Source organism: Hyaena hyaena, unplaced genomic scaffold, assembly GCF_003009895.1.
Source record: "Hyaena hyaena isolate Hyena2069 unplaced genomic scaffold, ASM300989v1 scaffold_1265, whole genome shotgun sequence".
NCBI classification, from domain to species: domain Eukaryota; kingdom Metazoa; phylum Chordata; class Mammalia; order Carnivora; family Hyaenidae; genus Hyaena; species Hyaena hyaena.
Genome location: NW_024081897.1, coordinates 111,759 through 128,523, shown reverse-complemented (window position 1 = coordinate 128,523; position 16,765 = coordinate 111,759). Strand labels below are relative to the sequence as shown.

The window sequence follows — 16,765 nt, the reverse complement described above, 5'->3', positions numbered from 1 at the left end:
AGTAAATGGATCATTTTAAAATGGTGTGCAGATACAGTAGCAAGACTGTTTCCAAGGAGCACCAGATGAAAGTTTCTAACCCAGGTGTGCGTGTGAGTATGGGGCAGAAGTTGGGAAAGTAGGTCAAAGGAAACCTGCTGGAGTTGGTGAGTGTACGTCAGTCAAGCCATTAGGAGAGAAAGGATGTTCCTGGTAGAGGGAGAGAAACAGCATTGTGTTTCAGGGAACAAAGTAAGTCATATGTTTAGCACTGCTGGAGCTTAGTAAGAAAGCAGCAGCTCTGCAATTTGGGGAACATTACCCTTCTTTTCTAGCAGATTTTACTGTGATCTCTTTAGATAGGGCAGTGTTGTCTTTAAAGAGCTAATAAGCAAGAATGGGACAGTGGTTGCCAATGTGGAGGCTGGGTCCTGCAGGTTAGCCAGATCCTGTTGGGTCATTCTAGGCTCTGGAACTGGACTCAAGCTCTGAAGTTCAGCACACAATTTTATTACTTCTCTGATAGGTGAAGTGGGTCTCAGGGTTGATACATAATAACTAGATTTATAAGAAGCTGATTTTCAAGCAGATAATGTATTATGAATACACACAGAACTCTAAATCTCACACAATAGCAAACCTACCACATGGTCATAGTATTTCCAGTCCCCATTGTGTTGGGCAAATCCACTTAGGAAATCAGATTAGAGATCAGAATGCTGACTGGTTAGCATCATAAATGAATAAAGATCATAGACGTTCTTGGGAGACATTTCCAACAATCTAGATTAGTGGAGAACCCACTCATTTTTCAATCTGCAAACATCTCTACCTCAATGACATATATTGTCCCATGAGGATGAGAAAACTATCTTTTTCTGGAGACAACTGAATAAAATTTGATAATGTGCTGCTTCATGGCTTCCTAGTTTTAGAATTGTGCAATATAATTGACTTACTTTAACATGCCCTTATCTCTGAACTATTATATTACAATATCATTGACTTAGCAACAGCTTTCTTAATATCAGATTCAAATTATGTATGGTATGTTGTACTAAAGAAATGATGTGTTCTTTTTTTAACATTTATTTTTGAGAGGGAAGGGGAAGGTAGGGCAGACAGAGGGAGACAAAGTATCTGAAGCAGCCTCCTTGTGGTGAGTGCACAGCCCCATGCAGGCTCGAACACAGGAACCATGAGATCATGACCTGAGCCAAAACCAAGTGTCTGCCACTTAACAGACTGAGCCACTTAGGTGCTCTGAAATAATATGGTCTTCTTGATTGGATGTGGGAAGAGAGGTTTCCTTTGTTTCTTGAAAAAAAAAATTATAAAACCTCTTCCATTGTAAATTACTACTGTAATTTGATATCATTCATCATCTGTTGATTTTTTTGTTAGATTTCAAGAAATAATTTTGTCTTTACCCGATATCTCAAATCAGAGGCTTTTTTTTTTTTTTTTTGGTAGCTAACTGCTTACTAATTGTAGCTTTTACATGTACTTCTAGGGCCAGGCAATGAAGAAACTGCTTAAACACGCATCTCTGGGTAAGTAGAGAGTATTAATGATAAAAACCAAAATACTATGAGAAAGTTACTATACCTCTTTTGCAAACTTCCAAAGCAGAAGAGAAAAAAAAGGTACTATATTTTTTATTTCTTTTTTTAATGTGCAAGTATATTTTAATTACTTATATATGAAGGTTATTATTTTTGGACAACAGCAAGGCATTTTGTTATCTGCTCTTTCCATCCCCAAAGGTGTCCACAGGTTTTGGTAAATTCCCATTATCCTCATGACTGTGTTCTGTACTCACTGCAGGGCTGGTACCAGGTTCATCATCAGTCCATCTCACCAGTGCTTTGTACACTGCAACTCGCATAATGAGATAAGGGCAAGGTTGAGGGGGCCCCATCAGCTCCTTCCAAGTGGTTGGAGTCTTGCAATAAGCATGCAAGCCACTGGCAGTGTCGAAATCCAATTATGTGTTTGATCTCATGGGTGAAACTCTACCAGGACTGACACAGCAAAACACAAGTCACTTCAGGAGTATAACTGTTATCAAAAACTGAATAGTCACTGGAAGATACTTTCTGTAGCTTGTTCACTTTGTCTTCGTAGCGTGAACTATAAAAATCACTGCCATACCTGGCAAAGCTAAATATCCCCATACCATCTGTCAAAAAGGCCTGCCCAAAGACAAAATTCTAGGAATCTCTTCGATAAAGACCAGTCATTGTTATTCCCACAATACAGAAGGCATCTCAGGTCTTTTCTTTTTTAAGAAATACGGGATGTGCTCTGCATGAATTTGTAGGTTTGTGTGTTCTCGTTGACTCTAAAGGAGCTCCTCCTTGCACAGACAGGAACTGATTCTAGGAGTTTTACTGTCAAGCCATGGAAGGATGCTTCACAGTAGCCCTTGAGCCATTTAATATATTTATTACTGATAGTTCTGGTGTTTCCTAGAGATCCAATGCACTGTAAATAAATACTGCATTTCTCTGGAGAGTTGTGCCTTTCTGTAAGGAGCACTGAGAAATTGTTTGAAGTCTTGGGGAGCCTGAAATGAGAGATGATCCAATCTGATTGCAAATGTAAGGTAATAGGTCCAAAGAGATCATTGTCTGGCTTGAAGGCTTCATTCAGCAAATGCTGTTTGCCAGGATCTAACTTCTCATACCATCACACAAGCGTTGGGTTTTTTGAGATTGAGAGCTGTTTTTAAAAGTTTCTGTTCAGAGTGCTTTACTGTTTGCATAATGACAGGTCTCTTCCATTCACATCGTGTTCCTATATAGAGCTGTCATCCTTCTGAATTGTCAAACAGCTGTTCCACCACGAGGCTTTAGGGAGGAAGGCTCCCATTGAAGTTTTTGCCTTACAAGGATGGGCATGCCTGGGCTGGTTGGGAAGGTGCTGTGCCCGATGCCTTCACCCTGAACAGACCTCAACTCTGTCCCCACCTCCAGGGCTGGGGCCACCCCTGTGTGCCTTATATTTTCATTTCTTCTTTCTTTCTTTCTTTTTTTGGTATGTTACTTAGGACAAATTAATGCTTTGATCTCATCAGCATTTTCAAGTTACTCTCTTCCCATATGAGCTCATTGAATATTTTCCATGTCATTTGAATTTCATAGTGCTTTAATCAATAAGTCAGTAATGTTTCCTTGAGTCTTGCAGTGTAACATCTGCTCTATGAGACAAATAATTATCTATAAAAAAACATAGTTGGGGAAGTAAGATACAATGCATGAAAAATATCAAAATATTTTTATTAAAAATCAACATGTAAAATTTGTTTTACTGGAGAATAAAATCATTCCTGAATTTTGCAAAAGAATTATAACAAGGATTAAGAAGAGTTAAGATGTAATGATTTGGATGGGACCCATAATGACTCTTAACAAATGGGTAGGTTAATCAAGTGATGATGCATGAGACATTTTAGAAAAGGAAAAGTATGAGAAAAAGCAGATGGGAATGAGAAGTGTGTGTGCATGTGTGTTGTTGTTGTTGTTGTTGTTGTTGTTTTAGAGTAGGCTATAATAATAAGTAGTCCTATTGGTAGGGGGAGTGTTCCTGTTATGAAATACAGGTAAATATATTTGAATGGGTAAAAATAGCTACCATTTACAAAGCCCTTACAATGCTAGGGATCCTGTGTAAGTTATCTCATTTCATTCTTAATCAAAAACCTGTGAAGTAGATACTACTGTTTTCATCTCCATTCTACAGATGAAGAAGCTGAAGCTTAGTGTCTAAGGTCACACAACCAGTGAATAATGGAGTCAGGATTGGTACCTAGAGAGATTGTCTACTGAGTCTGGGCTACTTCTGTAAGAGAATCAGGACACGTATTTCAGTGTCTTAATTAGAAGAAACATGAATTTTGACTCGTATTAAGGTGGCAGAGCTCATTATAGTTCTCTGAGTGATTTGGGATGAGCTCATGAAATCAGTGGGGAGAAGGGTATGCATGTGAGGACAAGTGAACAATAAAAAAATCACCATTGTCTTATCTGTCCCTGCATTTTTGACTTACTACTGACACATGTTTTGGATATGTAAAAAGATGAACAGCATAGATTGCCCTCACCCCAACACCACCCATTTTCCCTTCGAGCTCTTTCTGGTTTAGCTGAAGGAACGAGGCTGGCCTCCATTTGTGGGCACTTTAAGAGGTTTGGGTAATTTAGCCATCTGGGAGGGAATTATTTTCTAAACTAGGAAAGCAAGTGAATAATACCCTCAATATCTGAAGTGGATGTAATTTGTTGCTTACACATGCGTCATACTCACCTTAGGGCTCATTTGATCTGGCTATAATTCAAGGTATGCCATCTTTTTATGAATATATGCCATAACCTCAAACATGTTTCCTGTCTGAGAGGAAGGATGACAGTATGCTATGACATCTGACTTTCTGTTTTCTTCTTCCATTTACACCTTGGCTCTTCATGAAATCTCACTACTCTGATGGTGTTTTTGGATGATTCATCTTTTAATTTTTCTCAAAGACTTGAATGTGCTTTAACATTGGTAGTTCCATAAATCAATAAAATAAGTAGATAAATTAGCCCAAGCAGCAATATAATTTTTCTTTCATGTGCAGCAGACCGAAATAGTTTACTAACTTCCTAGTCAAATCAATTCAGAAAAACATATTCTTGTTAAAAAAGGAAAATGACTTATACTCCCACTCCTTCTGTTTATATTTAGGTGCTATAGTCTCTGAAATTTTCTGTAACAAGAACAACAAAATAAGCGTGCTTTTGGTGTATATATATGGCCAAAATATATTGGTTAAAACTCAATGAGCAGTATTATTTCTGAGAGTAATTAACTTATTCAGATTTTGACCATATGGAATATAGATACAGTAATTGCTTTAATGTTCATTTTCTACGAGTTCTTTCATCTATGACATTTTGGAGGCTGTTTCTACTGATTGAGGTTTTTCCATCAGTATGGGTCATATTTTCCCACTTTGAAGATCTTTAATTTTTGATGCCAGATATGAATTTTATGTTGTTGAGTGCTGATATTTTTGTTTTCTTTTCAATATTCTTAGTTTACTTTGGGTTGCAGTTAAGTTACTTGGAAAGAGTTTGATCTTTTAAGATGTTCCTTTTAAGCTTAGTTAACTGAGATCAGAGAAGCCTTTAAACATAGGGCTGAATATTCCCCACTGCTGAGGAAATACTGTTCTAAATACCCTACATAATGCATTTTGCATTATGAGGTTTTTTTTTTTTTTCCTATTTTGGGTGTAGGAATATAAACTATTTTCAGCTCTGTGTGATCTCTGAAGAGTGTTCCCCCTGATCTTTTCTGGTGGCTTTCTTTCTGCTTCAGGTGGTCTCCTCACACATGAGTGCTCATCAGCACCCAGCTGAAAAGTCAAGGGAAACCCTTAGCCAACTTCCACATCTCTCTCTTTCTCTCTTATTCTCTCCTTCCCTCTCTCCCACTTCTCCCTCTTTTCCTCTTCCTCCCCCTCTCCTTCTCTGCAGTGCTTCTCTCTTGGTGCAACTTTTTCCTATCCAGTATTTTGTCCTGCAAGTTCTACCCATGTGTCTTTGCAATTTCTTACCTCTGTCTCTTAGCTTAGGAAGGCTCTCAGACTCCCTGCACTGTGTCTGGACACGCTTTGCTGGCAGTGAGCTGGGGGAAATCCCATGGCTCACCTTATTCCTTTTCTATCTCAGAGATCACTTTCTCATGCTGTTGTTCAATGTCTAAACGCTGTTGTTCTTTTTTTTTAAATTTTTTATATGTTTTATTTATTTCTGAGAGAGACAGAGAGACAGCATGAACAGGGGAGGGTCAGAGAGAGAAGGAGTCACAGAATCCGAAACAGGCTCAAGGCTCTGAGCCAGCTGTCAGCACAGAGCCTGACACAGGGCCTGAACCCAGGAACCGTGAGATCATGACCTGAGCCGAAGTCGGACACTTAACCAACTGAGCCCCCCAGGTGCCCCTAAAAGCTGTTGTTCTGTATATGTAGACTGGTCTTCTAGTTGTCTAAGGATAGAGGGTAAATCTGGTTCTGGTTACTGGTCTTGGTTGGAAGCAGAAGTCCAGTTATTCATATTTTAGATCTGTCAAAAAATAAAATAAAAAATCGAAAGCTTATGGAGCTTACAGTAAATTATGAGAGACTTTATTGTGCTCAAAAGTGAATCAGGAATCATTTAGATGTTTTGTAAGCCCTGTGAGCAGAATGTGGATGTCTTCTAGATCCTCATTATGTTACTTCATTGCAAAAATGATGTTGCAAAATTCTGTTGTAATATAAATCAAATTTTTGTAAGGAGGAATGAGCCAAAAAGAAAAAATCAAACAAAACAAACAAACAAACAAACTATTAACTGCATTTGTGACCAAAACAGTGGTGATATGTATGTTTATATGCATGCAAACATGTATACACTTTGTTTTGAGTGATGTTATAGCTAATAACTGACAATAAAATGAGTATAATAGGTTTTATGATTAGTTGGATTCTTGGTTAAATTAATATTAATTTGATATATCTTGTGTTGTGCTTTGTGTTGAAAATCTTCCTAATATTTTATTTATTTACCTGGTAAATAAAGAAAATTCAGTGTAATATAGTATTTCTCATATATCTATGATTCTCATAGTATTTCAGTATTCCAGTAGTATGAATATTAATAATCACTTTGTCCTACAAAGATGTGGCCAGTATAGTTTAATGGGAGCTCAATTGTAATATACTGATCGGATAAAAGATATTTAGCCTCTAGAAAACTGAACACAGACATATTCTTGGATGAAGCCTGACATATAGTTAAAGGAAAGTTCCAGTAGGAAGGTCCTGGCTAGTGGGGATTTGACAACCAGGAACTCAACCGAATGCAATAGGTGATTTGCAAGTAAAGAAGAGATTTGACAGTAAGTTGAAGAGTGCTCCAGATCGAGAAAGAATGTGCTCTTTGGAAGGTATAGGCATAAGTCATATGGGTAGACACATGAGAATTAGAACTTTAGTTTCTGAGGAAAATGGAGGAGAGAGGGAGAAGAAAGGCCCTTTTCTTCAAGGTATTGGGAGAATGAGAGGAGGGAACCTAGACGAAGAACAAGGAATTAATATCCAAAAAATGTAAAAAACTCTTACAACTTAGTAGAAAAAAAATCTGATTAAAAAATGGCTGCAGGGTCTGAATAGACTTTTCTAAGGAAGAGATACAACTGGCCAGCTGATATATGAAAAAGTGCCCAACATTAAGGGAATGAGAACCAAAAACACAATGGGTGAATCAAAGCCCCACACCTGTCAGAATGGCTATTATCAAAAAGATAAGAAATAAGTGATGCTGAGGATGTGGAAAAATGGGAACCCTCGTGCACTGTTGGTGGGAATGCAAATTGGTACAGCCACTATAGAAAACAGTATGGAGGTTCTTAAAAAATTAAAAATAACTACCATATGATCTAGTAATTTCATTTCTGGGTATTTAGCTGAAGGAAACAAAATCCTTAACTCAAAAAGATGTATGTACCCCAATGTTCATTGCAGCATTATTTATAATGCCAAGACATGGCAACTAACTAATTGTCCATCAGTGGATAAATGGCCAAAGAAGAAATGGGGTGTGTCTGTGTGTGCATGTATATATACATATGTAATATATATAATGCCAAAGAAGAAATATATATTTATGTATAAAATATATAATGGAATATTATTCAGCCTTAAAATAAATAATGAAATCTTGCAGTCTGCAACAATGTGGGTGGACCTTGAAGGGCATTATGCTAAGGGAAGCAAGTGAGCTTGAGAAAGACAAAAATTGTATGATTTGATTTATATATGCGGAAACAAACAAACAAAAAACCCTTGAATTTGTAGATACAGAGAATAGCTTGGTGGTTGCCAGAGATGGGGGGTGGGGTGTGAAATGGATGAAGGGAGTCAAAAGGTTCAAAATTCCAGTTATAACATACAGAAGTCCTGAGGATGTACTATGTAGCCCAATGAATATAGTTACGAGTACTGTAGTATATTGGGGGCACCTGGGTGGCTCATTTGGTTAAGCATCTGACTTTAGCTCAGGTCATGTTCTCATGGTTCATGTGTTCAAGCCCCACATTGGGCTCTGCACTGACAGTGCATGGCCTGCGTGGGATTCTCTATTTCTCTCTGCTCTCCACCAAAATAAATACACTTTAAAAAAAGAGTACTGTAGTATATATTTGAAAGTTGCTGAAAGTAAATTTTAAAAGTTCTCATCAGAAGAAAAAAATTGTAATGGTGTATGTATGGTAATGTATGTATGGTGTATCTTTGTATGGTGAATAGTGATATATGTATGGAGATGGACTTTAAGCATGGTGATCATTTAACAAAATATACATATACCAAATAATATTGTTGGACATCTAAAACCAATATGACACCTGAAACTTGTATGTTAATTATATCTCAATTTAAAAAAAAAGAGTAAAAAAAAAAAAAAGAGTAATATTACCCAAGGAAGCTACTTGGGTAACAAGGTACTTAATGCAAGGCTGAGAATTTCCCCCAGAATCTGGCCTAAGGCTGTGGCGCTGACCTGCTCAGTTTTGATTAGGCTCAAACCTGAACATGTAAATGACTTTAGACACCAGTGTGAGACTCTTCAGAGGCAGTGAGCTAAGCAGATTGTTATAATATTGGAGGATGTGCTGAATGTGTCATTCTAGAACCTTTAAATCAATTCAATGCAACTCCATAAACATACACTGAGAAGGTATTAAAAAGATGTCAGAGGTGTGTCACTCTGGGCTAATCCCTCTAACCTGCTCATAACAGTCTTCTGTATTAGCTCTTCTTGTGTTTCCAGACTTCAAGTCTTTCAACTACATACTCCCAATTTTATTTGACACTTGTCATCTTGTCCTTGATTACTGTTCCTATTTGGACTAGCTTTTTCAAGTATGTTGGGCCTCCTAGGTCATGGCTTTGGAAATTCATCTCTGATCCTTTGCACATGGTAGACCTTATATACCATGCTATGAAGGGTCTAATGGGAATTACTGGTGTGTGTCCTTTAGCCGCATGATCAGCAGTCTTTGACCCTGAGTTATATCCTGGAAATGACTTGTTTGAGTAGATCCCTGATATGGATCTGTTCTCTTTCATTTAGTTCAATTCTCTTACATTAAAAATCTATGAGCAGGACACAGGCCTAGCTACAAAGATGCATGAGTAAGACTCAGTCTCCACAATTGCAAAGGTTGGAGCTCTAGGGTAAGGGACACATAGGTAGCAGGTAATTATAATTTAGAGTGTGATGCTTGCTATGATGAAACCCAAGATGTCTTTGCTAAGAAGATGGCATTTCACAAAGGGAGGAGACATTTATCCCAGCCTGAGAGTGAAGGGAAGTGTAGAAAGCATAGGATAAGGGTAAGTGATCTTGTCATTTCTTTTTCTTAACAAAATGGGTGCAGAAAAATTCTTATCAGATGAAGTTTTACCATATGATCACAAGAAGTACAATTAAGTACAAAATACTGTAAGTGGGCAATTTTCATCACACTTTCATCTTGAGGTGTGGTTAGAGCCTAGTTTCAGGAATTATCAACCATTTATGGCTCTGAATATAATTTCTAGCTCTGGAATTTAGTGGCTGTATTCACCTCTCTGAACATTGGTGTCCCCGTGTGTGATTATAGATAATAGTTACTCTACAAGTGTGTCAGTTATCAATTCATTGTTTCTCAGTTCCACATGCATCCTTTAATACATGCTCTGGGATAGAGGAATTCTTTTTTTTTTTTTTTTTTAGCATTAAATTGGGGCCAATGCTAAATTTTCCTGATAGAGGGTACTAGAAGGACACTAAGGAGAAAGAGGTTTCTTAGGATTTTGGTGTGGGTTGGGGAGATCAGCAATGTGGATGTGAGGACATCTCGTGCAGCCTGCTCCAGTCACAGGCCCAGAATGCCATATCTCTGATTTTGCAGCTCTGCGTAATGATATTCTTTCTGCAGACCTCTCGACACAACCCAGAAGTCTATCAGCCTGTATGCAGCCACCAGGGGCAGGGCAATACATAATAGGTAGTGTTCCTTCTTCAGGTCTCCTGCATTCCTCACACCCTGATGACCTCTGCCCTGGCCAGCACCAGACTCTCACTGCACACCCAGGCCAGTTGCTGAGAGTCTTTCTGCCTACACTATGGAAGATGGTCTCTAGACCTACTTCAGCCTGGCCAGATTAGCAAACTGCTCTGCTGTCCAGTGACTAAACTATATCTTTTCCAGTAAGGGCTGATCCTCCTTCAAGTTTGTCCTTCCTTGAGGATTCTCCCTCAGCCTTGGCATACTATGCAGAGTTTCTTCTGATATTACAGTTATTCTTTCATCTTAGTTTAATTATTCTTTATATTAACTTCCCCTGTTTAAACCACTGTACTATCTCCTGATTGGACCGAGGCTGCTACAACAGCAAGTTTATCATAAGGATAACATAAAACAACATTTGGCATATAAATGATAGCAATTACAGCTAATCTTGTTTCTTCTTCCCTCTCTCCTTATAACACAAACCCAAAAGCTTTTTTATATGAATGTGTGTGTGTGTGTGTATTTGATATCTGCTGTGTATGTGTGAGATTCTGTTTACAAAATGCTGGATGTGTTTCCCCTTATTCATTTTCTACTGTCAATTATTAACAGAAATGTAGAATTTAGATTTGGAAGTCAGATTTAAGACCATCTAGTCCAATTGCACATAAATAAATTGAGTAACTGGAAGGCTAAGGTTCTTGTTCAAGGTCACACAGTTAATTCTGGGTGGAACCTGTATTATAAGATGTTGTCTATCCTGAGGAAATGTCCAGTGGTTTTCTCTATAGCTGGAACTCACTCTCCATACAAGTTTAAAATACATAGTAATCTAGATGGCTATATTAGTTTCCTGGGGCTGCCATAACAAATCATCACAAGCTGGGTGGTTTCAAACAACAGGAATTTATTCTCTTACAGTTCTGCAGACCACACCTCAAACTCAGGCAGGGCTCTGCTTTCTCTGGGTGTCTAGCAGAGCATTGTTCTTTGCCTCTTCCAGATTCTGGTGGCTGTCTGCATTCTCAGACTTGTGGCTGTATCATTGCTTTTGTCTTCAGATTGTCTTTTCTTCTATGTGTTTGTTTCTTCTCTTTGTGCCTCTTATAAGGACACTTGTTATTGGATTTAAGACCCACCTGCATAATCTAAAATTATTTTCTCAAGATCCTTAATTACATTTGCAAAGACCCTTTTTCCAAATAAGTTAATATACAGCTTCTAGAATTTGGGACATAGAATATCATTTCTGTGGCCACCATTCAGCCAACAGCAATATATTTTTTAAACAAAGTTAGATTCCTGAGGTACCATAATATATTACTCCATTAGCTCAGTTAATAAGCCCAGAACTGTTTTCCCAATAGTTATTTATTCCATAGACGTATTACTTACCGAAGTGATTTTCTTAGGCTTTGTGCTAATAGTCATGCTATGTGAACTTAAACTAGGAAACATTTAGTCTTTTCACTATTATGCATTACAGCCCAGTGTTTCATGTCACAACAAGCTGATCCTAATGCAAACTCACGTATGAGGGGGAGTAGGTAATGATGCAATGTCATCTACCCTAAATTAATATTTTTCCCATATAGTCAGGCAGGTACTTCCTTCCACTAATATATGAGACTAGTTAAGATTTAGAGAATATATTTGAATATCCGAGAGCTTGTATGAGGTATTAGGATGTCTGGGAAGAATGTGGGTTAGGTATCACGTGGACTAGTCTGTTGGTATATTCTATAGATGTTTAACCACCAAATTCCTTCAGTGCTTCAAACTTAACTCATTATTTCTGTACATGTTAAACTGACAGGCTGTAGATTTCCTCTTAAATTCCATAATTTTTCCCGTTTTCTTCCTCTTATATCACTTCATATTAATCCCATTTAGGTAGAAGTGTTTTTTAATATTCATTAAATTAAATGAGGTTTATTTTGAACATAATAAGCACTGCTTGAGCATTAAGACTATGTGCTCTGGCCGTGAAAGAGGAAGAAACACATGTTTCTCACATAGAAAAGTTGGTTTAAAGATATGTGTTAGATTCAGGAGAATACTTCTATTATTACTAATTAATTCTGGAATGTAGACATTTGGGAATGCAGGGAAACTACCCCTTCTCACCGCCCAAACTGGCTACAACTACATAAAATTGTGTTCTCTGTTAAGTCATTTTGTTCTATTTCTTACTGGTACTGGTGGTAATGAAGGGGTAGGATTTTGAAAAAAATATATTGGTGGCTATCTTTTCTTTCCCATATGTTTGTGTTTATTATTTGAGCATATGTCAAGAGTGATGACTTTTTCTAAGCCAATTTTGACTTTTAAGATACAAATTAAGCTGAATTGACTGAAAACTAAATTCTGATGATTGTATTTGTCAAACTAAATGTCAAAGCACAGAAAAATGTATCTTCTTGTAACAGCTAAAAACAAAAAAATAAAATAAAACTAAACCCTGCCTCCTAGAAAACAGAATTCCATGCATGGAATATTTTTCTTTCTTTCTGACAGTTAGATGACATTGAATATCACCAATTATTCCTATGTATGTTTTTGAACAAGAAAAACTCAGAATCCGTTCTCCATGCACTTATATTCAAAAGACCTCAATAAGGACAAAGCCATGAGTATTCATTCTTGACACACAAATGCCTTGGACATCTGCCCTCTTTCTGTCTACAGGGGTCTCTTGAAATACAAAGCCCTTTTGCTTTCCATTTGCCTGTGGCTGCAGCCATGAGCATGCTCAGGCTTCAGAAGAGGCTTGCCTCCAGTGTTCTCTGCTTTGGCCAAATGGATGTCTGGTTGGACCCCATGAAACCAATGAAATCACTATTGCCGACTCCTGTCAGCAGATCCAGAAACTGATCAAAGATGGGCTGATCATCTGTAAGACTGTGACTATCCATCCCAGGGTTTGCTGAGGGAAAAATGCTTTGGCCCACCAGGAAGGCAGGAACCTGGGAATTGGTTAGAGAAAAGGTACTGCCAAGGCTCGAATGCCTGAAAATGTAACCTGATGAAGAGGATGAGAATTCTCCACCAGATGCTTGGAAGATACTCTGAATCTAAGAAGATTGACTCACATGTATCACAGCCTCTACTTGAAAATGAAGGGTAGGGGCACCTGGGTGGCTTAGTCGGTTAAGCGTCCGACTTTCGCTTAGGTCATGATCTCGCGGTTTGTGGGTTCGAGCCCCGCATAGGGCTCTATGCTGACTGCCAGCTCAGAGCCTGGAGCTTGTTTCAGAGTCTGTGACTCCCTCTCTCTCTGACCCTCCCCTGCTCACGCTGTCTCTCTCTCTCCTAGAAATAAATAAAACATTAAAAAAATTAAAAAAAAAAAAGAAAATGAAGGGTAATGTGTTCAAAAACCAGCGGATTCTCTGGAACATATCCACAAGCTGAAGGCAGACAAGGCTCATAAGAAGTTTCTGACTGACCAGGCGGAGGCCTGCATATCTAAGACCAAGGAAGCATGGAAGCATGGTAAAGAGCAGTTCCAAGCCAAGGAGGAAATCATCAAGATTCTATCAAAGGAGGAAGAGACCAAGAAATAAAATCCCTTCTCTTTTGTCTTTACATAGTGGCCTCAGCAATTACACAGATCAGTTATTCAATAAAACAAACATTTATCTGGGGAAAAAAAGAGAAATACAAAGCCATTTTAATTCTTATGATTTCAGGGACACTTGGCTGGCTCAGTCAGTTAAGTGCCTGACTTCGGCTCAGGTCATGATCTTGTGGTTCTTGAGTCTGAGTCCTGTGTTGGGCTCTGTGCTGACAGCTCGAAGCCTGGAGGCTGATTCGGATTTTGTGTCTCCCTCTTTCTCTGCTCCTCCCCTGCTCATTCTCTGTCTCTCTCTGTCTCTCTCTCAAAAGCAAATAAACATTTTAAAAATTTTAATTCTTATGATTTCAGATGGAAAATCCCTATCAGGATCTGTAACTACCTTTTTCCACAGGAAGATGTTGACAAACAACAGCAATACTAATAGTGAGAGATTGAAGGGAACCTAGCAAGGAGGAGCTACTTGTGTTTGAGAACCTGGAAGACTTCTCTGTTTTGCTATGTTCACAGCCCAATTGATGAATGGATCTCCAGGAAGATGAGAAGGGGATGGGTCAGAAAATAGAGGTTCTCCAGGTTGAATAAAGATATTATTCATGTTTTCCAATACTGTGCTCTCAGACCCTTGCTTTCCCCTTTCCTTTGCCTGTATCTTTTTCCTATTCTATCCTGGCCATGATCCTTCTATAGCTCCTCTTCCACTGCATACCAAGAAAACCTAAACATTCATTCATTTAACAAATATTAATTGGGTTTAACTATGTGCTCTATACTATGTTAGATGATGGATATAGAATAATGAGTAAACAAAATGTTAGTTAACATGGAGTTTCTAATCTAGCAGTTAAGTTAGATTCTGAAGTGAGAAAGTTTAAAGAGATAGACAAATATCTAAAGTGTTTTCTTGGAAAGCTGTCTGCATAACACACTATATAAATCCCCTGGGTTTTTAAAGATAAAGAAAATAAAAGTAGTGGTTTTTAAAATTCAAGTTTTCTATATTGGGATTTGTGTATCTGGGTAACAACATAAGATGAATGCAGTGACTGAGAAAAATCAGAAGACTAGCCTACAAAAGGTAGGGTAAAGGGGCTGCCCCTTTTCCCCCCGATTAACTCATCATCTCTCTCTACCTTTCTCTCTGGCAAGTAAATGTATAAAACTTTGCTAAGCAATTGAAGCTAAATTATTATCAGCTTAATATAGATTGTTATAACTATTAGATGTATTATGAAAGTCTCATGGCAATGACAAAGCAAAGCCTATAATAAATACAAAAAATAAAGACAAAAGAATCAAGGCTAACACTACAAATATAATCAATTCATAAAGACAGTAAGGGAGGAAGAAAAAACAAAAGAACTACAAAACAATAAGAAAACGATTAACAAAATGTCAATTGAAAGTCTTTACCTATCAATAATTACTCTAAATGTAAATGGCTTAAATTCTTCAACTAAAAGACATAAATAGCTGAATGGATTTAAAAACTCAACTATTTTCTGCCTATAAGAGACTCAAATAAGCTTAAGGACACATATAGACTAAAGTGAAGGGATGGAAAAATGTATTCCATGCAAGTGGAAACCAAAAGAGAGCAAGGGTATCTATGCTTATATCAGATTAAATGGACTTTAAGTCAAAACTTCTTACAAGAGACAAACAAGGTCTGATGTAATGATAAAAGGGTCAGTTCATCAAGAGGCTATAACAGTTTAAGTATATATGCACCCAATATTAGAGCACCTAAATATTCTCAACAGTTATTAACAAATCTTAAGGCAGAAATAGACAGCAATGTAATGATAGTTGGGAAAATCAATACCCCATTTCAACAATGGATAGATTATCCAGTTAGAAAATCAGTAAAGAAATAGTGGACTTGAACTACACTTTACACCAAATGTACCTAACAGACATATACAAAATATTCTATCCAATAAACATCAGAATACATATTCTTCTCAAGTATACATGGAACATTCTTCAAGAGAGATCATTTGTTAGGCTTTCATAAAACAAGTCTTAACAAATTTAAGAACGCTGAAATCATATCAAGTGTCTTTTCTGAACACAACCTAGGAATTAATATTGGAGGAAAGCTGGAAAATTAATAAATATGTGGAAATTGAACAACGTGTTTCTGAGCAACTAATGGGTCAAAGAAGAAATAAAAATAATCTTGTGACAAATGAAAAACAATTTATGGGATGCAGCAAAAGCAGTTCTAAAAAGGCGAGTTAATAGCAAAAATACCTACAGTAAAAAAGAAGAAAAATCTCAAACAACCTAACCTTATGCATTAAGGAACTAGAAAAAGAAGAAATTAAGTCTAAAGTTAGCAGAAGTAAATAGAAAGTTAGCAGAAATAAATAGAAGCTAGAAAGACAATAGAAAAGATCACTGAAACTTTTTTGAAAAGATAATTAAAATTGACAAAACTTTAGCCAGACTAAGACAGAAGATGACTCAAATAAAATTATAAATGAGACATTATAACTAATACCACAGAAGTACAAAGAATCATAAGAGACTACTATCAAAATTATATGCCAACAAATTAGATAACTTAGCATAAATGGATAAATTCCTAGAAACATACAACTTACTAAGACTAATCATGAAGTAATAGACAATCTGAACAGACCTCTAATGAGCAAGAAGATTGAGTCAATAACCAAAAATCTCTCAATAAATAAAAGCACAAGACCAGACAACTTCACTGGTTAATTCTACCAAACGTTTAAAGAATAATTACTACCAACCTTTCTCAAACTATTCCAAAAATTGAAGATAAAGGAACACTTCCAAACTCATTAAATCCCTGTTACTTAAGTCAGGTATGGAAATCATAAGAAAAGAAAATTACAGTCCAAAATCCCTGTTGAACATAGATGCAAACGTCCTCAACAAAATACTAGCAAGCCACATTCAAGAGCACATTTAAAAGTATCACATACCTGGGGCACCTGGGTAGCTCAGTCGGTTAAGCATCCGACTTCGGCTCAGGTCATGATCTCATGGTTTGTGGGTTCGAGCCCCGCGTCGGGCTCTGTGCTGACAGCTAGCTCAGAGCCTGGAGCCTGTTTCAGATTCTGAGTCTCCCTCTCTCTCTGACCCTCT

General features: G+C 37.4%; 1 long non-coding RNA gene and 2 pseudogenes across 1 annotated transcript in view; 2 read left to right on the top strand and 1 right to left on the bottom strand.

Annotated features, from left to right (window-relative positions):
• LOC120224842 overlaps positions 1-14,194 on the top strand; it is a 30,223-nt gene extending 16,029 nt beyond the window's left edge. Inside the window, exons 2-3 of the long non-coding RNA XR_005526678.1 lie at positions 1,493-1,532; positions 13,994-14,194. This is a non-coding gene — a long non-coding RNA (uncharacterized LOC120224842). The remainder of the gene's footprint in view (positions 1-1,492; positions 1,533-13,993) is intronic.
• Positions 1,692-2,630, bottom strand: LOC120224840 (annotated as a pseudogene).
• On the top strand, positions 12,756-13,631 carry LOC120224841 (annotated as a pseudogene).
• Positions 14,195-16,765: the final 2,571 nt, after the last annotated feature.